Below are 24,052 nucleotides of genomic sequence, written 5' to 3' on the forward strand. Positions count from 1 at the left end.
GGCCTATTGTTCCCATAAACCCAGGTAAAAAGGCCATGCCCTAAATATACCAGAGCAGAAATGACAAGCTGAAAAGAGATAACTGCAGTGTATGCTCTTCCTACTGTGTCCCTTTTCAAAAAAGGAAACTTGCTAATGTAGAAAGATGGGAGGTAGGGGTTTGGGCAACAGAGTTTGGTTTTTCTTTTCTAATAATTCAGTGTATTTTGAAATAAGAGAGCATAAGGTCACTAGTTCAATCTGTAATATTCATTCTGAATTTAACAAATATTTATTGAATGGCTTCTATATTAAAGTCCTCTAAGTTTTGAAATGCTGAAATCCTACTCAGGGAATTAAGACACATGAATTTTAGGCTCAGTTAGTTGTGTGACCTCTAACTGGTCACTCATTTCCTCTGACCCTTAACCTCTTTCTCTGGAAAAGCAATCAGATGTTTCTGAGGATCTTTCAAGCTCTGTGAGTCTGTGTATGCATTGACAATCATATCAAAGGGAGGGTATGAATTTTTTTTTGGTGGATTAGGAAATTTTGAGTGAGGTTATAAGTTTGTTTAAACTGATGAAAAATTATACTTGTACGGGAAGATACTTAAAGCCAACATGGCAGTCATTTGGGATAATAGATTCAGTTAATATGAGTCCTATCAAGGTTCCTAGTTAGCATCTGTCTATTTCTGAGACAGTTATCAAGTTAGCTATTCTGCTGATAAAATAAAATGCTAATGTTTAAGGTGTGCAGTGAAGAGGAGAAAGTAGTAAAATATCTGCATCCTCAACACCCTGAGGTGGTATCTTCTGTGCATACTACTGTATTCTGTTTGCTTTCTAACAGCTTTATTGAGGTATAATTGACATGCAGTAAACTGCACATACTGAAAGTGAAATTTTATGAATTTTGGCATGTGACATATGTCCACATGTTTAAAATGACCTATGAATCCATAACTACAGTAAAGATATTGAACACGTAAGGCACTCTCCAAAAACCCCTTTTTTTCCTTTGTCATCTCTCCCTTCCACCCTTGCCCACAACATCCCCTCCTACTTACCTGTCTGGCAAAAAATTATCTGCTTTCTGCCACTAAACATTAGTTTACGTTTCCCAGAATTTTATATAAATAGAATTATATGATAGTTTGTATTCTTTTTTTGTCTGGTGTCTTTTAAACTCAGTATGCTTTCATTTCTCCTGGGTAAATAAATACCAAGGAATGAAATGGCTGGATCATATGGCAGGTATATGTTTAACTTTATAAAGAACTTCCCAGCTGTTTTCCAAAGGGATTGTTCTATTTAACACTTCCACCACCACTGTGTGATACCTTTGTCATTATGAAATGATAGTGTTAGTATTGCATATCTTTTTCGATATTTTTACTTTTAACTTATTTGTGTATTTATATATGAAGTGGTTTGTTCATATGCATCATACACTTGGGTCTCAAATCTTCATTTAGTGATAATCTCTGCCTTTTAATTGAAGGATTCAGACTATTTATACATCATGTACTTTACTAATATGGCAAGATTTAAATCGACCTTCTATTTAATTTCTCTTTGTCCTATGTGCTCTGTGTTCCCCTTTTCCTCTTTCTCTGCCTTTTTGTTTTGTTTTGTTTTGGATAACCTGAGCATTTCTTATGATTATATTTTATCTCCTTGGTTAGCTTATTCACTAACAATTCTTATTCTTCATTCTGTTATTTTAGGGGATGCTTTAGGATTTAGAATATACATGTTTAACTTATCACAGGTTATCTTCAAATAGTAATATATCATTTCAAGTGATATTATAAGGAATTTATAGCAGTTTACTTCCATATCCACCCTATTAGTCTTTGTGCCAATACTGTCACACATTTTAATTTTAGATATCTTATAAAGCCCACATCTCATTGTTATTATTTTTACTTATGCAATCAATTATCTTTTAAAGATATTTAAATAATAAAAACATAGATCTTTACTGCCTTTGTATAGATCCAAATTTCCAACTAATATTTTTCTTTTGCCTGAGGGCTTCTTAAAACATTTCTTATAGTACAATATTACTGCTTATGAATTATTTCAGTATTTGGATGTTGCCTTTATGTAACTTTTTTTTGGAAATGTATTTTCAAAAAAAAGCCTTTATATAACTTTTTGGAAGGACATTTTTGGAAAGACATTTTCACTGGGTATCAAATTCTAGATGGATAGAGTTTTTTGCTCTTCCGGAAATTTTAAAATGTTGCTTTGATGTGTTTCCACTGGCATTTTTGACAAGAAACTTGCTATCATCCTTATCTTTGCACCTCTGTATATAATGTAACATTTTCTCTGGCTACTTATAAAATTTTCTCATTATCATTGGTTTTGGAAAATTTGATTATGATGTACCTTTGGGTAGTATTCTTTATGTTTCTTATTCTTGGGGTTTTTAAGCTTTATGAAGGTTTACAGTTTTCATAAATTTGAAATTTTTTGTTTATCATTTCTTTATCTTTTTCTGGTTCCCACCTTCCTTTGGGAACTCCAATTACACATACATTAAGTCACTTGAAGTTGTGCCACAGTTTACTGATTTTTATGTTCTTTTAAATTTTGTAGTCTTTTTTGCTTCATTTTGGATAGTATCTATTGCAATATCTTCAAGTTCACTAAACTTATATAACGTTTAATCAGCCATAATCCCATTAATGTTTTTTCATCTAGGTTTTATTCCTAGAGTTTATTTTCTTGTTTTTGTCTCTAAAAGTTTGACATGGGTCTTTTTTAAATCTCACTCTCTAATTATGATATTCAATTTTTCCTCTAGCTTTTTGAAGAAATGAAATATAATATAATGATTTTCCAATGTCCTTGTCAGTTAATTTTAACATCTCTGTCAGTTCTGGGTCAGTTTTGGCCAATTTGTTTTTCTCCTTATTGTAGATTTTCCTGGTTTTTGGCATGCCTGGCAGTTTTTGATTGGATGCAAAATATTGTGTTTTCCTTGTTAGGTGATGGATATTTTTGTATTCCTATAATGATTTTTGGGTTTTGTTCTAGGACACAGCTAAGTAATACGGAAATGGTTTGATCCTTTCTGCCACTGCTTACCAGATTTATAATGCAAGGCCTGAGCAGTGTTTTGTCTAGATCTAATTATTCTCCACTGCTGAAGCAAGACTATTCTCAGTATTCTATCCAGTGGTTCATGAATTATGAATTTTTCCTTTCTGGTAGAGGATTGGTCTAGTCTATTCCTTAGCTGATCCCATTAGTCCTGGCCCCACGTGGGATCTGAGTGCTGTTGTCTCTAATCTTTTTGAGTACTTTTTCCCTAGCCTCAAATAGTTTCTGCACATGTATGCCCTGATCATTATTTTGCTGCATACCTGAGGGGGACCCTCTGCCAATCTACAGAGAACTCTCTCTTTGCAGCCCTTCTCTCTCCAGTATTCTGCCTGCAAACTCTAATTGCCTTGATCTCTCTAGATTTTCAGTTCCATCTTCTCAACTCTAGAATTTTGCAGCCTTTGCCTGTGTTTCTCTTCAGTATGCATTGGTCTGGGAACTCTCTCAAAGCAACAGATTTTGACAGTCCTAGGGTTCCCTCATTTGTTTGACATCTCTTTGAGATCACTATCTTTCATTGCCTGATATCCAATATCTTGAAAATCATTTCTTAATTTACTTTGATTCTTTAGTTGCTTCAGGCAAAGGAACAAATTCAATCCTTATTACTACTTCTTAGTCAGAACCAGATATCTTCTCCACTTTTTTTTTTAAAGGAGTAACCAGACAATGCTAAATAGAAGTAAAGGCAAAAACACAGAAATCATTTGGGAAGAAATTCTACAGCATTTGGGGAAAAAGTATAAAATTCCTTTGAATCCTAGTGAATGTGATTGACCAAATGTTTATTTAAATATATAAATGAAATAAGTTAGGAGAGGCTTTGAAAATCCATCTTGTAGAGAGTCTCAAGAATAACTTTGAGAAATATATCATTTACAAGCATACTATTATTATTTTTACATATTCTCAATGCAGAATAGAAAAGGAAAAATACCATTCCAGTCATAAAATCTGTGTAGTTTAAAATGTGACTATTTCCCCGACCCCAACTTGGCTGTGCTGATCCATTTACTATGCACTGAGTAACTTGCATCTAAGGGCACTGTAGATGGCAATGAGGTTTTGAAAACCTTCACATGAGACCTAAGTCTCATCTTTGCAGAATGACGCAATAGATCATTACTGTTGATGAATTTTAAACAGAACAATCGTTTTGATTGCTCAAGTCTGACTCAGTAAGCCTGCAAAAAGCATTTCTCTCTTCATGCTGAATCCTAAACAAATCTCAGGATTCTACCAGACATTTTCCTGAGAAAATCTGAGAAATGTCCAGAGTTTCACATATTACCACCTGGCCAGTGTGACTACTTTTCCTATGCCATGGTCTATGTGCATTAAATGGAAAAAGAGAATACAGTACTAGAGGATAAAGTTAGGGAGATTAAAATTAAACCTCAAATTTCATAGTTGGTTCTTATACTTCCTTCCTCTTTTTTATATATTTAATCTCATTTCCTATTCCATTTTCTGAATTCTTTTTTTAGCTTTTAAAAAGTATAGTTAGGGTACCTCAAATTCTTTAGGAAAGGAATGGGCAATAATACATTCAGTGCATGTAAATAGCATTCTAGTTGGTTACAGCAGGTAGCTGACCTGTTTGGAGAGCAGACACTTCACATCCTTAGCAAGTAGAGAATCAGTCATAGCATGATGTGATGCTAGAACTGGAAAGACCTTCCGTGGTCAAGGGATGGAAAGATTCTGGCATTAAGGGCCCTTGTTCCTCTATCCCATGGTTATGGCTAATTTATCACAAAATACTCTCCCATTGCCTCAGGTTTTATCTCAGCTGTCTCAACTCAGCACCCCAAGCAGCTACTCCCAATCACTCAAAGTAGGACCATAAAATAAATCCTATTTGCAATTCAGCACCTGGTCCATTCTCTTACTATTATAGTTATAGAAACTGAGGCTTCTAATCAGCTGCAGCGCTCAGATTGATCCCTAACTCTGAGCACAGTTATTTCAGAATGTCTCTATAGTCCTAGAGGGCCAAATATTTCTGTGTGAATACACAATGACAAAGCAGTTATGTAGACGCTGGATGATAGAGCTGGCCTGGAAAGAAAGATTAAGAGGCTTTCATCCTATTCTGCTTGTTGCCACACTGAGCCCAGGTATGAAATGGAAAATTTTACCAAAAGAATAAAAAGATTTTCAACTGATTTAGGAACTAATCCTGTTTGTCAAGCAACCCAGAAGGAAAGGGTAACGTGATATTTTTGTTTGTTTGTTTTTGTTTTTGTTTTCTTAGCCAGCTTTATATAGACCCAGAGAAGAAGAATATCCAAATAAAAGTATTTCAGAGTCACTGGAAGTCTCTACCCACTTCAAAACCCTTCTCCCATCATCAGTTCTTGATACATGAAGTTCCTTTAGTAGATATATAGCCTATCAGTACTCGCTGAATGATTATACTGAAAAACAAATTCCTCGGGAGAGAAGGAAATCTTGAATAAGGTGTCAACAAGTATCAACAGGGTATTTTCTACGAGCAGTTTATATAAAGAGGGGAAAACAGAAAGAAAATACTTAGCAAGAGAGACGTGAAAAAGGAGGCTGAGACAATACAGGGTAGTTTTAACAATACTGAGGATAAGTGAGGATTAAGTGAGTTGCCCAAAGTCTTTCAGGTGAAATTGAATTTTGAATCCTGAATACCTTGACCTGATTCACATTACACTCTGCTGCACTGCACACAGCCCTGGCAGTTCCTCAGAGACCCCCTCCATGAACAAAAAATATCTATCAAAGTTCCAGGTAACAACCACTAATATTAGGGGAATACTTACTGTGTGCTAAGCTATATGCTTACTGCTGCTCATCTGTGTTACCTCACTTAGTACTCACAGAAAACTTATGAAGCACATTCTTTTATTATCTCCAGTTTGCAGATAACAAAATTGAGTTTTAGAGAAGTTAAGTGATTTACCTAGGGACTTCTGGCTAGAAAGTGATAGAGCAGAGATTTGAAGCACAATGCATCTGATTGCAAGCCAAACTTCTAATCACTACACTAATATGCTTTCAGTCTTTCCAGAGTCAAATAGAAGAATCTTAGGCTGGATTTATATGTTCCTCAGTATTAAGAATGCAATTATGGGACAATATATAAGAATGCTAAAGAATTCATATTCTTTCTTCAGTTTTGCAAAAAATCAGCAAAACATGTGACTAGATCTAAGATTCTGACAGACAACATACTGTATCTATATTGAGATATCTGTTTATCTATCTACCTACCTACCTATATAGAGAGAGTGACTGAGCACAAATATAAAATGATAAAATTATAATAAAAGCTGGTATATGTTAAGTACCAAAAGTCTAAGCCCACTACTAATGGTCACTCAAGTTCCAAGGAAGAATCAGAGAGTGATGAGAGAAGTAAGCCAAGGAACCTAACTCACTGTTTTATCCAAGAGGAAATAAGACTCAAAGAGAAATTATTTGCCTAAAGCTTTAACAGCCATAGTAGTTCCTCACTGAGCCGAAATCTCCTGAATCATTGGTCCAAGGCATCTGCTATTACATCAGGCTGTCAGGGAAAGATTCATGAAGCAGAAAGAATTAAGCTGACCCTTGCAGAGATGTAGAGATTTTAACATTTTTTTGTTATCTTGGGCTCGCTTATTGGAGGTGGGAAGTTCAAGATCAAGGTGCCAGCAGATTCCCTGTTTGGTGAGGGTCCACTTCCTGTTTTATAGACAGCTGTTTTCTGTGTCCCAACATGGCAGAAGGGACATGGGAACTCTCTAGAGGCTCTTTTATAAATGCACTAATTTCATTCATCCCACTCTCATGACCTAATCACCTTCTAGAGACTCCAGCTCCAAAAGCATCACATCAGGGATCAGGATTTCAAAACATGAACCCTGAAAGAGGACACAACATTCAGCCTATAGCAGTTCCTAAGTCTTTGAGCACAGTCTAGGAAGGCAAGAGACAACGTCCATAGACGGCTTAGGCAGAAGACATGTCTCTGTCACTCTGTTCTGGGAATGCTACAAGGAGTACGTATCTATTTGTATCTCAGGGGAAAATACTAAGACCCTAAATCTCTACTTACACAGCAATTCAAACATGTAAGTTGAATGGTCCCAGGTCTCTCTCTGTGAATTCATGTAAAATCACGTAATATTAATATCTTCATCATTTGTCCGAAGCTACTACCGCTAATGCAGGACTTCTGGTTCCTTGCAAGATTCCTCAAAAAGGGGATGGAAAATGTGGAATTAGGTAGTGGTGATGGTTGCACAACATTATGAATATACTAAAAGTCACTTTAAGATTATTAAAATGGGGGGAAGTGCCAAGACGGTGGAGTAGAGAGACTCACAGCTTGCCTTCTCCCACAAATACACCAAGAATTACATCTACAAACCCATTGAATCACACAGAACACCTACTGAACTCTGGTGGAGTGTCTCTCGCTTTGAGGCAGGGCTACAATCTGCTCTGACCTTGCAGCACACCATGGATTCAGGCGTGTGACTGCATGCTTGCTACAGTGGGTCCTAGCGCCTGCATTGGCGGATTTGCACTGGTGGTTCCAGGGGCCCAGAACCTGGGGAATACCACAGAAGGTGGCTGACATTTCCACATCTAAGACTGGGACAAAGGCAGCATCAACAAAGAATACTTCGTAAGTTCACGCAAGTGACAGACAACACCACAGAAGGCACTTCCCAGTAGACATCTCCTGTGGAGGTACATTCAGCAACTCTTTTTCCCAGCTGAAGTGCTCCAACCTTGCCTACCATACACCACATCTCAGAAATGGGTCTAGAAGCCTCTATTACAGCAATAGGGGAGCAGACCCAGCCCCTGTCAAGACTGCAACAACCACAGAACAAAAAAGGAGGCCCCACTCAACAACAATCAGGGCAGGCTCTGATCACCACAACACCAATCACACCCCGAATCAAAAGGTTAACAGCCAACACACATGGAAGAAAGACGTGGCAACCACCCATATTAAGAGCAGCCCTCATAACTAAACTATTAGATGCACACAGTCTACACAGGAACACTCCCACTTTAACTAAAAACAAACAAAAAATAAAAGAGCCCTTCAAGACCACAGTATATAACTGATACTCCTAATCCACGAAGCAAGAGAAACGTAAGTAAAAGGAAGAAGCAGGAGAACCACTCCCAATTAAAAGAACAAGAGAAGTCCCCTAAAAGAATGAAACATGAGATAGACCCAGACAATCTACTAGATCATGACTTCAAAAAGGGGGTCATAAAAGCACTAAAGGACTATGAAAAGAGACACAGAATACTATAAAAAGGAAATAGAAACAATATAAAGAGGAGCCAACTAAAAACAGAAAACTTAATGGCTGAGATAAGAGCCGAGCTAACTAAAGGCAGTCAAAAGCAGACTAGATAATGCAGAGGAACAAGTAAGTGACTTAGAAGACAGGATAACAGAAGTCACCCAATCAGAACAGCAGACATAAAAGCAAGTAAAAACCAATGAAAACAATATAAAGGACCTATGGGAAAATATACAGCATGCCAACCTACACATAATAAGGGCCCCAGAAGGAGAAGAAAGAGAAAAGGGATTGAAAAGATATTTGAAGAAATCATGACTAAAAATTTTCCAACCTAAAGAAGGAAATATATTCAAGTACAGGAAGCAGAGAGGGTCCCAACAAGAAGAACCCAAACAGACCTACACGAGGACATACTATAATTAAGATGACCGAAGTTAAAGATAAAGAAATGATTCCAAAGGCAGCAAGAGTTAGTTACAAGGGAACACCCAAAAGGTTTTCAGCTGATTTCTCTATACAAACACTGCTGGCCAGAAGGAAGTGGAAAGATATTTTCACAGTCCTGAATGAGAAAAAGCTGCAACATAGGCTACTCTAACCAGTAAGACTATCCTTTAGAGTAGAAGGAGAGATAATGAATTTCACAGACAAGCAAACTAATTCAGCAATACTAAACCTATGCTAAAAGAAATATTAAAAGGTCTACTCTAAACAGAAAAGAAGCAGTGAGCTATAGAAACAAGAAAATCATAATGGGAAATGCAATATCTGCAATGAGCTGCAAGAGGAAAACATGAAGATGTTACCCAAAAAAAAGGCATCAAAATCATTAAAAAAAAAAAAAGTGGTAGGGGGAGCAAGAAAATATAGATTTTTTTTCTTTTTTTTTTCTTTTCTTTTTCTTTTCTTAGTTCTTTTTAGGGTATGTTTGAACCTACATGACTACCAGCCTAAAGCAAACAGATATAGTAATGGGTTAACATACTTAAAAAACAGGGTAACCACAAATCCAAAGCATAAAATACAGTCACAAAAACCAAACAGAAACAAGCTAATACAAAAGAAAATTATCAAACCACAAAAAGAAAAACAAAAAAGAAAAGAAAGGAACAAAGAAGAAATACAAAATCAACTGGAAAACAAAGTTAAAAATGGCAATAAACACACATCTATCAGTAATTACTATAAATGTCAATGGATTAAGTGCTCCAATTAAAAGACATACAGTGGCAGACTGGATAATAAAACAAAAGCCGACAATATGGTGCCTTTGAGAGACCCACTTTAGAGTGAAGGACACACATTGATTGAAAGTAAGAAGATGGAAAAAGATATTTCATGCAAATGGAAATGACAAGAAAGCAGGAGTATCAATACTCATATCAGACAAAACAGACTTTAAAACAGAGTCCATAAAGAAAGATAAAGAAGGACACTATATAATGATCAAAGGAGCAATACAAGATGAGGATATTACACTCTTTAACACATATGTACCCAATACAGGTGCATCTAAATATATAAAACAAATACTAACAGACATAAAGGGAGAAATTGATGGGAATACAATAATCGTGAGACTTTAACACCCCACTAAGATCACTGGACAGGTCTTCCAGACAGAAAATCAATAAGGCAACGGAGATACTAAATGACACAATAAGAACAGTTGGACTTGGTTGATATTTTTAGGACTTTATATTCCCACCAAAACAGAATATACATTCTTTTCAAGTGCTCATGGAACATTCTCTAGGATAGACCACATACTCAGGTACAAAAGAAGCCTCAACAAATTTAAGAGGATAGAAATTATTTCAAGCATCCTCTCCAACCACAATGGCATGAAACTAGAAATCAACCACAGAAAAACAAATGAGGAAAAATGACAGCATGGAGACCAAACAACATGCTAATAAAATGATTAAAATGGTAAATTTTATACTATGTAAATTTTATCTTAAAAAATACAAATTGCCTTGAAACATTTTCAAAACTCAAACAATGCTTGCAAATGCTTACAAAGCCAGTCCAAGACTCCTGCTCACTTCTAGCTTCTACTACGTCACTGCTTTTTAAATTTTAAAAAATATACACAACAAAACATTTCAAGCACACAGAAAATATCCACCATCCAAAATCATATCACCACTCAGAACCAACAAATACCAACATTTTGCCATTTTCAGATTATTTTCACTTCAGATTTTTTCATTAAAAAATGAAATGTAACATACATTTGAAGACTTTCCGTCTCATTCTCCTCTCCAAAGACAGCGACTCTTCTGAAGCTGTTACACTTCACTTCTGTAACACATTTAAAGATATTTACCACTGATAAGTTTTTTCATAAACTATATACAATGTTATCTCACAAGTTTAAATTTGGTAAATAAATGGTATCTTACTGCACACAAATTTTTATTCCGTGTTGTATTTTCAAGATTTTTGTTGGAACATGTAAATGTGTTTAATTCACTTTAACTGCTGTATATTATTCCATCATATGTATATACAGTTTTCATTCAACCCTTGTTGATTGGCATGTAGGGTGTTTCCAGATATTTGTTATTTCAAACAAGATAGCACTCAGCATCATTGTTCTGTCACTATATGCATACTTCTATGAGTTTCTCAAAAATATACATATGAAATAAAATATGTAAGATATTACTAAGAGCCTTTCAAAAGAGGTTTTTGCTATTTTCTCACATCTTCCCCCACATTTGTTATATCTGCACTCCTTATTTTTATTTCCCTAAAGGATGAGAAATGGCATTTCCAGGTTTATATTTCATTGATTATTAGTGAGTTTGACCATCATTTCTTAAGGTTTTTGGCCATTTGTGTTTCTTTCTCTGCAAATTTGCACTTCATAACTTTTGCCAGTTTTCTGTCTGTTATTTGTCTCTCTTACTAATTTGTGGAAGTTCTTTATAGTCTGAGTTCCACTCTTTTGATTATACATCTCCAAGCTGAAGGCATATAATAAAAAAAATTAGATGTATATATAATCAGATTTATCAGTCTTTTCCTTATGGTTTCAATATTTGCATTTTATTTAAGAACTTCTGCCTCATCACAAAGACATATTCTATATTTTATTAATAATTTTACTTTTTTGCTTTTTACATATAAGTATTTGTTTCTTGCAGGAATGTTTTGGTAATAGATCTATTTTTTCCCTACATGATAGACAACTGTCAGAGCAATTGTTACTAAATAGCTCCTTTTTTCCAATTTAACATAATGTCACCTCTCATATATACCAAGTTCTGTTGCTGCACTCTTTTTCTGTTTCATGTACATATTCATTTGTTCTGAAGTCAGTACCATGCTGTCTGAAGTACTATAGCTGTATAATAAACAGGTTTTGATATCTGAAAGACAAAGTCCTCAGTCACTGGTTGGATTCCAGTGGGGAAGGGAAACCCTGAGATATATATTAGTATGCAGGGGGTTTATGAATTCCTCTTGGAATTAAAATATGTGGAAGGGAAAGGAAGGAAGCTGAACTGGGCTGAAGGAGAAGTTGAGCTGTGATGCAGTCCCAGTGAAGGTCTTAGGGAACCTTACAGGGATCTCTGGATCGGGGATAGCCTTTTAGGGTATAAAGTCTGGGCCTTTGTACCCCAGCACTGATCAGTAGACTGCCCTAGATAAGGGGCATGGTTTTGGGCTGGATGGCTGTCTTCAATCGGGGCAATATCTGAAGGCAGCTGACAACTAAGGACTGTCTGTCAGTGGCACTCAGCATCTGGGGCATGAATTCCTTCACTCCTGAAGAGGGATCTGGGTGGCACGTTGCATCCTCCCTTTTTTCCTTATTCACAATTATTTCAACTATTCATGGCTGTTTACAGTTGGTATGAATGTTACAATTATCTCATAAAATTCCACAAAATCAGAACAACACCTGTTGAGGTATGACTGGAATTTAGAATGCATAAATTGTGAGGAGACAACATTTATGATACTGTTTCCCCATTCACTGACCATGGTCTTTCTATTTATTTAAGTCTTTTTTTTAATGTCCTGCAATAATATTTTATAATGTTTTCCACAATGGTCTTGTGCATCATTCGTTAGATTTATTCCAAAAGTATATCATATTTTGCTGCTGTTACAGTTGGGATTGTTTTAATTACTATTACATTTTGAAAACTGTTTGAAGTGATATATAAGAATTCAAATAACTCTTCTATCTTTTTTTTAACATTTTTTATTGAGTTATAGTCATTTTACAATGTTGTGTCAAATTCCAGTGTAGAGCACAATTTTTCAGTTATACATGAACATGCGTATATTCATTGTCACATTTTTTCTTTCGCTGTGAGCTACCACAAGATCTTGTATATATTTCTCTGTGCTATGCAGAACTCTTCTATCTTGATCTCAAATATGGCAAACATAATGAATTCTTATTATTTCTGCAATAAGAAATATTCCATTTGTCTGTAAATTCACTGGGAATTTTCAAGAAGAGAAAAATACCATCAGTGCTATTAGGTAGCTATAACAATAAAGCACAACACTGAATAGACACACCAATAGTTGATGTTCCCATTCTGTTCTTGACTTTAAATGGAATGCTAAGTAACCTTAATGAGGTTAAGAAAGTAACCTTCAAATTCTATTTTTTTCCCTAAAAGGACTCTTTAAGTCAATGTACATACTAAACACTTTTAGAGATAAGATATTAACAAGTTAATATTGATGAAGCTGGCACCTGATCAAGTGGGCACTATTATTATCTAATTTTACCAATGAGAAAATTAAGGGAAGTATCTTGTTCAAGATCACACAGCTAGTAAATAGGATTTGAACACAGAAGCCTATCTTCAGGGTACGTGTTCCTGTTCTTATGGTTTTTTTGCGTGTGTGTAAGGGGGTAGAGAATTGGGTTTATTTATTTGTTTGTTTGTTTGTTTATTTAAATGCAGGCACGGGGAATTGAACCCAGGACCTCATGCATGCTATGCACTTTACCACTGAGCTATAGCCTCCCCCTTCCAGGGTGCATGTTCTTAATGGAACACTTACGGCCTCTCAAGTTCTCTAGCAAGCTCACCCAACCTCCTTGACATTATTTCCTAGTATTTTATTTCTACCTTATTTTAATTTTGTCCTTTTTTTTTTTTTTTTTACTCAAAGTCCCAGGCTAATGATAAGATTCCTTGCCACTTTCAGACTCAGTTTTACAGAGGGGGAACCCTAATGGCATACTATCTTTGAAATTCGTGCAAGAATCTCAGTTCCAGCTCTCTGCCTTTAATAGGGCAAAGACTATATTTCTGGTCCTTGCTTGGGAACTAAAACCCAACATCCTGGTCATTAGGATTATATTTGAGAATAGTACCCCATTGGTCAGTCATCGTGGCATTAAGCACATGTGTTCAGTATCTTGTTTTCATATGTCTTCTTTATTTTTAACATCTAATATTTTTCTTTTTGCTTGCATTTCATCATAATTTTTTGTTATATTTTATTCAACTCAATGGGCATGGGAAGGAAGGGAGGGTCCCTCAGTGTCATGTCAGTCCAAGTGTTGCTGGAATTTCTACCTCTTGTCTTGTCTCTTCTATGCTCTTTTCAGCATTTCCCTGGCCTCTGCCTCCAGTCACTTTGTTAACCTGGCTTGTTCACTCCAAATTTACTAATGATGCACAATTCTGCAGTCCTTGTGAAGCCAGAAGGAGAAGGTTCTCTCCTCTGTGACACTTCAGTGCTGGTGTCACAGGGACAAAGCACTTCCCTGGGCCTAAACGTGGCTCTTTCAGTGTTCTCTAAATCAGAGTAGGTTTCAGCCACTACTCTGTACTCTGACCCACTGCTCCTCTCCTCCCCTCGGGCCCTGTTGCTGACTCTCATTAAACCAAATTTTTCTTATCTAATGATGAACTGGATTTCAGTGGCCCTGTCATCCTTTCCGGCGAAGCTTCTGCTGGCATCCATCCTTCCCTCTAGTCAGCACCCACTCCCATCTCCAGAAGACTCACGAGATGCAAAGAGATACTTGAGCAGGGACAAGGGTGGGATGGAGAGGGGTGTCATCTCTCTTTGATTGTGGATTTGCCCAGTCGCAGCTCTGGCCCACCAAGACCCACTGCTCTGTACTAAAATCAAACATGTGATGTAAATCTTGTTTTAAAAGAATATATTAAAACATTTTTTTCAAATGGAGCTGTTTTCTATGCAGTAATGAAGTTTCCCATAAGTTTTCTGTTCATGAAAGACGTAAGTAGAATGACAACAGAAGACCTGAATCCTGGTCCCACCTTTGCAAGGCCTTAAATCAACATTCTAAGACAGAATGTTAAGTCTAGATAATATGTGAATATCCACAGTTAGGGAGCAAATCTTGTGTGGGGACCACTTCTGCTTACTTGGTAAAGACCAACTTCTTCCACATTAATTATTTATTTACTTATTTATAACTTATATACATTAAAATTCACCCTTTTTTGAGGAGTATACAGTTCTATGAGTTTTAACACATGCCTAGATCATATAACCATGATCACAGTCAGAACAGACACTCCATCACTCCCCAAATTCCCTTGTACCTCCTCCTATAATCATACCTTTCCCTGACCTGTAACTCCCAGCAGCCACTGATCTGTTTTCTGTCACTATAGTTTTGCCTTTTCCAGAATGTCATATAAACATCACATAGTATGCAGTTTTTTGAGACTAGCTTATTTCCTTCAGCAGAATGCCTCTGAAGTTCACCCATGCTGTTGTATGTATCAGTAGTTTCTTTCTGCTTAATGCTGAGTAATATTCCACTGTATTACTACAGTTTGCTTAGTCATTCACCTGTTGAAGAATTTTTGGGTTGTTTCCAGTTTGGGGTGCTTATAAATAATGCTGTTTAAACATTTTTATACAGGTTGTTGTGTGACTGTAAGTGTGGTACATACCCAGGAGTGGGATTGTGGGGAAATACAGTAAATATATGCTTAACTTCGTAAGAAACTTTGTAAGAAACCAAACTGTTTTGGAGAGTGGTTATGCCACAAGCAATGTATAAAGGTCCTTATAGCTCCACATCCCTTGCCAGAGTGCCAATTTTGGGGTATTTTGTTATTATTTTTTAAATTTAGACATTCTACAATAGGTATGTAACAGTATAAACAGTAAATAAGCACACAGAAGAGGCTGAACATTATTAATCATTAGGAAAATGCAAATCAAGCTCTTCTAGCACTCTTATGAAAAGGGTATTAGGTTTCATACCAGAGAGACATGAAATTTTTTTTTTTCTGGAATGTAATAGCATAGCAATGTTGGCAACTAGATGGCCTATGGATGGGGGAGGGAAAAAAAAAGGAGATTCAGTAAAGATTCTGGAAGAATGCCTGGTCCAGAAATAAGAAAATACACTTCACAATGTCCTGAAAGTCACTTGCTGTGTATGTCTGATCTGTTGTTGGAAATCGGGTGTAGAATTGATTTTCCAATAATGGATTTTTGACAGTTGTTTAAAAAAAGGCATTACATTTGCAGTTGAAAAGCGTGATTTTTCTGTGCTGTCTGAAAATTCAATGGTCCCTTCACTACAGGAAACAATGTGTTATATACAGATAAATAGAGAGAAACTGAATTACTGGACATCAGTCCCACCAAAGGGTTCTATAAAATTGAAAGAGACCCTTCACAGTTTGTAGAAGTGCCAGAAACTTGAGGTCAATTTATAGCCACAGACTTAGAATTCTGCCAGCAGATCTTGCCCTCCCCCAACAAGTTCCAAGATCCTCTGTCCCCCTGGCCTTCTCTAGTTTCCCCTCAGCAATCTGGAATTATGAACCTTTTCCTCCTACTCACTTCTTCCCAAGTCCAGGTCTTTGTATCTCATCCTGCCTCCAACTCTCCCCAAACCTCATCCCCAGGCTTCAAGGCAGGGACACTGCCCACTCACTCAGCCAGGCAGGGTTCCCAGAGTTGAAGGGGCTATTTTTCTCTTTGTGGCCTCTGAAGGCCCCCACAGAGTCCCTCCAAATTTGCTTTCCTACTCTGATGATTTCATCTCTATTTGTCGTCAGCCCTGAGGACACAGTTCCTCTACTTTGAGCCTTGGCAGCACTATTGCTAAACCCCACAAGTCACATTGGAGTCTCGCCTGAGTTACTTTCCTTTTCCTCTAGATTGCAGTAAGTTTCCAATTAGTTTCTTCTTAACGTATTTCATACCTTTTCCAGCTTTCTTTGACCATTTCTGTGCCAATAGACATTGTGGACTATTTATTTAAAGTCATTTAAGTCCAATCCTAAATTGAGGGCCCCACTGTCCAGTGAATGATCAGTGTAATAAGAATGCTACCATTTTCCATTTGCTTTATTATAGGGTCATTTCTATGGTACATTGCATCTGGAAGGTATTTTGAACTCAATTATTTTGATCTATTCATTCTGGAAATAAGAGATAATATTCTTTGAGAGGAAGGATGGCCTGAGAGAATTTATGACAAAAGCTTGGCACTTCAAGCACAGACAGATTCTAGTCCTAATTCTGTTGTTGACTCATGATAGGACCACAAAAAAGCCGTTTAGAAGTATGCTTGCCTGTTAAGTGAGAATGAACTGACTCTTAGGTTTCAGATGAGGAATAAATTGCCAAACAACTTTCCTAACACATTGTGTTCTGTAGCTCATCCATTGTCAGGGACCTGAGCTAAGAAGCAGGGAAACGGCTCTCTGGATTTCATCACATATCACTCATAGATGACTCAATTTTTCTAGGCAATAGAACTCACTCATGGGACCTAGAAAAACAAAAGTTTTAACCAAATCATAAAGAAGTTAATTATTTCAGGCAATGGAACTTATATAAAGAAACCTAAAAAACGTTTTATCTAAAATTTGTTAGCCTTAACTTCATTTTCACCTAATTTATGATGTTGCAAAATGGGGTTAACCTAGACTTGGAGCCCACAAGGCCAAAAGAACTTGAAGGTATTTTCACCTATACCACTGAGGGGCACTGTAATTAATAACAAATGATTTAACACCTTTCTTGCTAACAGACTGTAAGTGCCATCAGAGCAGAGTTGTGTCCTATTGTGTTCAATATACAGTTGTTAAATGAACTAGTAAGTGAAAAAATATGACTTTTGAATTAAACAGCTAAAATATAGTTTACAAGTGAAACTGATGTCTGGATTTTGTTGTGTCAGGGATTCCAAAGTACTCAGGAGTTGAACATTCAATTCCAGTTGTCAGGTGTTACTGGCACAGCTGACAACTACCATTTGGTGTGTGCAGGCAGGCACAGATTTTTTAGAGGAGGTTGGTCTAATTTTTAGTGAGATGGAAGGTTTCTTTCTTTCTTTTTTTAGTGTTTAAGTCTTCTAAGGGGGAACTTATTTAGCCTACAAATGTTGGACCTGAGATATAAAAATGTAAATAAAAGACTCTATTTACATAGGCTAATTAGATTGGCAGTCTGAATTGGGTTAGGAGCACAGAATTTAATCATCAATAAAATATGCCTATTCCCATCAATTTGGCTTCTAATCAGCCCCATATGTCGAAGCCTATTTTTCTCTAGTGTGTCCTTGAGTATATACAATAGCAATAGTCTCCGCCCACCTCCAGAGTTTTGTTCTTTTGTGCCACTGGAACTACATAGGATTCCAACTGTAGCTGTTGAGCTCCCTCTGGACATAGCTGGGGCTCTGCTGGAGGTGGATCATTAAGCCCAAGGATCAGAGCTGGACTCGTTTTAATCTCACTGCTGTAGTAATCACTGACTTGGCAGCTCAGGAATAATCTTCCTGGTAATCTGCAATGGCAATCCGACATCAAAGAAGAATCCTCACTTCGTTGTGTTCTGATCTTTAGGACATTCACGCACCTTCCTCAAATGCCTTCAGCAGGTGGCTTAGTTTTTGCCTCTGCCACCATCATCCCTTTCATCTTCATAATAAGTTTTGATAACTCATCCAACTCTTTTGTCTGAACCATCTAAATTGTAACCCCCAATTTAGAGATCAAGGCTATTTAAAACCACTTCAGACACTGAACCTCAAACTCTATAGTCTGTGAAAAAGTATCATTCATGTTAAGGTGGAAAGAATGAGTAAAATCAGAGAGGCAAAAGGAAGAATGATTGAGGGAAAGGAACCCATAACTCTAAAGGGTCAACAATGAGTGAAAGAGAACCCCGCTCTTTTAAGGAGCTGAAAGACACTCAGCATGGCAGGGCAAAGATGAGAAGTTTCCTCCTAGAAGAAAACATAGGCAAAACATTCTCTGACATAAATCTTAGAATGTTCTCCTAGGGCAGTCTACCTAGGCAATAGAAATTAAAGCAAAAACAAACAAATGGGACCTAATTAAACCTATAAGCTCTACAGCAAAGGCAACTATAAAGAAAATGAAAAGACAACCTATGGAATGGGAGAAAATATTTGCAAATGATGCAACTGACAAGGGCTTAAATTCCAGAATACACAACAGCTCATACAACCCAATAACAAAAAAATAAACAACCTAATCAAAAAATGGGCAGAAGACCTAAACAAACATTTCTCCAATGAATACATACAAATGGCCAATAGGTACATGAAAAAATGCTCAATATCACTAACAGAGAAATGCAAATCAAAACTATGATGAGTTATCACCTCACACTAGTCAGAATGACCATCGTTAAAAAGTCCACAAAGAATACATGCTGGAGAGGGTGTGGAGAAAAGGGAATATAGTTTGGTGCAGCCATTATGGAAAACAGTGTGGCTATTCCTTAAAAAAATAAAAACAGAATTTTCATATGATCCAGAAATATTCCTGGGCATGTACCTGGAGGAAACTCTAATCTGAGAGGATACAGGCACTCGGATATTCACAGCAGCACTATTTACAATGTCCAAGCAACCTAAATGTCCATCAACAGATGACTGGATAAAGAAGTTGTGGTGTATATATATACAACAGAATACTACTCAGGCATAAAAAGAATAAAATAATGCCATTTGCAGCAACACGGATGGACCTGGAGGTAGTAAGCCAGAAAGAGTAAGAAAAATACCATATGATATCAACTTACATGTGGAATCTTAAAAAAATGAGACAAATGAACTTATTTACAAAACAGAAACAGACTCACAGACATAGAAAACAACATTGTTGTTTACCAGAGGGGAAAAGCGTGGGTAGAGAGATAAATTGGGAGTCTGGGATTTGCAGATACTAACTACTATATATAAAACAGATAAACAGCAAGGTCCTACTGTATAGCATGGGCAACTATATTCAATACCTTGTGATAGAAAAAAAATATGAAAAGGAATATATATATATAGAACTGAATCTATACATATATAGAATTGAATCACTATGGTGTACACCAGAAATGAACACAACATTGTAAACTGACTATACCTCAATTAAAAAAATTAAAGAGTTAGACAATGCAGGGCACTGGGAGTCTTAGAAGTCACATTAAAGAGTTTGGACTTTATCTCAAACCCACTGAAGGAGTTCCAGCAGAATTCTAATAAGGTAAGAATTACAATTTTGGAAAGATCAATCTGGCTTACATATAGAGTAGGGATTTGAGGAGGATTAAGACAAGTAGCCAAGAGACCTATAGGAGCATATTGTAGAAATCTAGGAAAGACACATTTGCATGAACTTACGCAGTACAAATGGGGAGAAATGTATGAATTACGGAGGATTCCAAGAGGGAGAACTGGCAAGCTTTGGTGATAAATAGAATCAAAGGGTAAAAGCGAAAGGCTTGCTAAGACTGACTCTCAGATATGTAGTTTAGGGAACTGTATGGTGGAGGAAGGTGATTAATTTGACTTGAGAGAAGTTTGAATTATGTCAGAAATCCAAGGAGAAATACTTGTAAGATATTTAAATAGCTGTATCTGGCTATTAAAAAAGAAGGGTTTGGGTCAAAGATACAGACTGGGAATTTGTCTATACATAGATAGTAACTGAAACCAGGGGAGTGGATGAGGTTGCTAATAAAATAAAATTGGTAAAGGAGACTAAAAAGGCTGATAAAATGCTAGAAAGGTAGGGGTGAGGAAGGGCTTGAAAGTGGGGAGTGACAAGCAAATAGGTAAGCTACATTCCAGCAAAATGAGTAATTCCACAAGTTCCCCGCTCCCGGTACTATTGCTAATGATGTTCCCTTTTCTTAAAGTATCTCCCCCCTCAATCTCACTGTTAACCTTGTAATTTTAGTCATTTGGCAAGTAATGAATGACTTCTGCACTCAAAGTCTTTTATTATCCCTCTCCATCCAAACCAGAGGCCACTTCCCCTCCTCAAACCACTATGGCACTTACTACACCTTTCCCTCTGGGCTATTGCTGCCTATGTGTATGTTGTAAACTCCTGGTTATCTCCTTCAATGTTTGGCCAGTCCTAGAGGACTAGGGATTCCTGTTGATTGTAAATTATATGAAGGATGAAATTATCATTGAAAAGCTGCACTCAGAGGTTATCTACCTAATATGTCAAAGGACTGAATTCCATCATGACAATTCCCTAAAGCTCAGACTGTGGTGAACAGTAAGTTGTCTGGGTCAGGAAGTTAGAATGAACTGGGCTTCACTCCCTTCATCTTCTTGCTTCACTTTTTGTCTGCCTCCTTTTGCCAGCTTCTTTTCTCTACTCTTTCCCCATCCTCTTCTTTCTTCCTTCTTCATGGTTTTCTCATTCTCTCCTCATTTCTTTTCAGCCCATTTGTCCTTTCTCCTTCCCCTTTTTCCTCCACAAGTGTTTTTTAAGCATCTATTATGTAGAAAGCACTTAAAGTGAATCAAATTATTGATCTCAAGGAAAAGAAAATCTAACTAAAGCAAACAGAACACACACATCTTAATATAATTCTTCAATAAGTGTCTGGAACAGGCCTCTCTATTCCTAATATTTGTTGCCCCTTTCTCTCTCGCCTTGCCGCCCTTATTCTTGTGTCCAGTTCCTAACAACAGTAGCTTATTTTCAACTGGCCATCAAAATGCACTATAGCTTTGGGTTTGCAAACTTGGGCTTCAAACACAAGCAAGCCTTAGCAGAAGGCCAGCTCTACCACTAGCCAGCAGAGTAACTGTGGGCCAATTAAGCCTCAGCTTCCTCATTGGAACAGTTAAAATAGTATGTTTCTTTCTTAGGATTACTGTTAGATTTAGAGATAATTATGTAAAGCACATGACAGAGTATCTGGGATAGAAGTACTGCTTAATAAGCAGAACCATGCTAATGATAATCATCATACTACATCGAGTATTACTGAGTCACATTCTACATTTTATGTTTGAAAACCATGTTTGATTTTTAACTATAGTCAGTTTACAATGTGTCTGATGTACAAAATAGTGATTCAGTTATATATATATATATATATATATATATATATATATATATATATATATATATTCTTTTCATATTCCTTTTCATTATGGGTTATTACAAGGTATTGAATATAGTTCCCTGTGCTATATAGTAGGACCTTGCTATTTATCTATTTTATATATAGTATTAGTATCTGCAAATGCTGAAAACCGAAGTTTGAGATAAACTATAGCTGTTAAAAAAAATACACAACTAAAGAAGCTGCTTATATATCACATGGCTTTCGATACGGGTAGGGGGTGGATATGGGAGTTACTGTGCTCTGTGGGAACAAGCAAAGGAGCATTTTGCCTACATATGGATGGGTGAATGGCAATATCCATCCTTGATCTCCCCCTAACCCCCCGCCCTCCCCCTTCCAATGACTAGGAAAAGTAGACCTTCTCAAATGAAAAGAGAGACTCTGTTTTCTTTATGTTTAAATTTAGTTCCACACTATAAATTTCTAACTCTACTGTGGGACATGGGCTGCTTTCTGTTAAGAAGATCCCATGAAAGGGTCAGGCTAATGTTTTTTCCAGAATTGTGTTTTTGGTATGCTGTTGGAACTGACAGTCCCTATGGTTACACACTCTGTTAGCCAGAGCACTTTCTGTGAGCAAGCAGAGCAGTAAGGAACCAGGGCAGAGGCAGCGGCAGGCGAATGCCCAGCAAGCAGTCTTGTCAAGGGAAAGTAACAGGGTAGGAATGATAGATGAAAGAGTGGCTTGTGAAATGGAGACAAGCAGAGGCAGGAGGAATAATAACCAGGCTGAAAAGGACTCTGGAAATAAAAGGGAACAGAAAGAATTTACCATAAAAGAACACAGGGATAAAAATACAGTAATTATTAATATAAAGATAGATCACAATGAACTTTAAGTTCCTAAAATATTATGTGGAGAAGAAAGAAAAGTTATTTTGTGAATTTAAGGCATTTGGAATTATTTTGTAGCTGCTAATATTTTTTGCACTAAAATTTGGAAGTCAAACCTATCTGTTACACAGATTCCCCTACACCTCCAATCCCAGAGAAATGGTTCTTCAGCTTTTTGGAGCCATGAGATACTTTTTAAGAATATGATGAGAGTTATGAACCCTCCTTCCTAGAAAACAAACTACACTTATAAACAAAATACTACACACATAATTTTATTCATTTATGGATACAGACATGCTAAAGCTTATTTATGGACTCCAACAGTCTCAGATAAAGAGACTGGAATAAAATCTTTCACCCTCATTTGACGGATGTCTTAGCTAAAAGAAATCATTGTTTTCAGAAAGGAATCATGATATTCTTCAATGGTAAATATTGGGAAGGACAGAAAGTTATTACTTAGTCCCAAACTCTAAGAAAGTATTAAAAACATTCACCCTGTTAATGTTATAATACAAATTAAATATAACATTAACAAGGCTGTCAGATTGACCTGACAACCTCTGCTTATGTGTTTTCTCTAAGGGCCTAAATTATGTAAAAGAAAGTAAAAATTGTACATTTCAGCTAATCTACTTTATGTATATTACTCTCCTGGTCAGAAGCATGGAGTCTTCAGAGATGAGACAAGGCAGAGAAAAAAGGGGCCAGAGAGGGACTGTGAATTGGAGAGAGATTTACAAACCTAGTGAGTATGGTGAATAAATGATAAACACAAGAAGTTGAGAGAATTAAATAAGGAAATGGCCAAAAGATACAATTGACTTAATATAAGGGCTTTGTAGGACATAAATCCTAAAACTCAAAAGTGAAATTTACAGAACCATGCATTGCTAAATGAAATGTATGATGCTAGGTTGGATTCTAGAAAAAAAATAGTTCATCAGCAGAAAAGCTAGGGAAATCTGACTAAAGTCTATGGTTGAATGAATAGTATTGTACCAAGGTTAATTTATTAATTTTCATAAATATCATGGTTATGTAAGATTGGGAGAAGTTGAGTACTATCTTTGCAACACTTCTGTAAATCTAAAATTATTCCAAAATAAAAGATAAATTTTTTTAAAGAATCCTAAACAGAGGAGCTAAACTAAAGCTTGAAAAAAATCACCAACTATGATTTCAGAAAACTACGTAGATATATGTATATACCACAACTTCTTTATCCAGTTATCTGTGGATGGACATTTAGGTTGTTTCCATGTCTTGGTTATTATAAATAGTGCTGCTAGGAACACTGAGGTGCATGTATCTTTTTGAATTTGAGTTCCTTCAAGCTAAATGCCCAGGAGTGGGATTGCTGGGAATGGTAGGATTGCTATATATACAATGGAACACTACCCAGCCATAAAAAAGAATAAAATAATG

General features: G+C 36.5%; 1 protein-coding gene across 7 annotated transcripts in view; it reads right to left on the reverse strand.

The window, feature by feature from the left end:
- FAM13C (family with sequence similarity 13 member C) overlaps nucleotides 1–24,052 on the reverse strand; it is a 536,869-nt gene that overhangs the window by 299,264 nt on the left and 213,553 nt on the right. For 6 of the 7 annotated variants that reach the window (XM_032491443.1, XM_032491444.1, XM_032491445.1 and 3 more), the window contains one exon: nucleotides 10,630–10,699. The gene's annotated coding sequence lies outside the window, so the exon portion shown is untranslated. Of the gene's footprint in view, nucleotides 1–6,674; nucleotides 7,313–10,629; nucleotides 10,700–24,052 lie in introns of those variants that run through there. The other variant, XM_032491448.1, reaches the window with a different exon arrangement.

This window comes from Camelus ferus, chromosome 11 (assembly GCF_009834535.1).
Source record: "Camelus ferus isolate YT-003-E chromosome 11, BCGSAC_Cfer_1.0, whole genome shotgun sequence".
Classification (NCBI taxonomy): Eukaryota; Metazoa; Chordata; class Mammalia; order Artiodactyla; family Camelidae; genus Camelus; species Camelus ferus.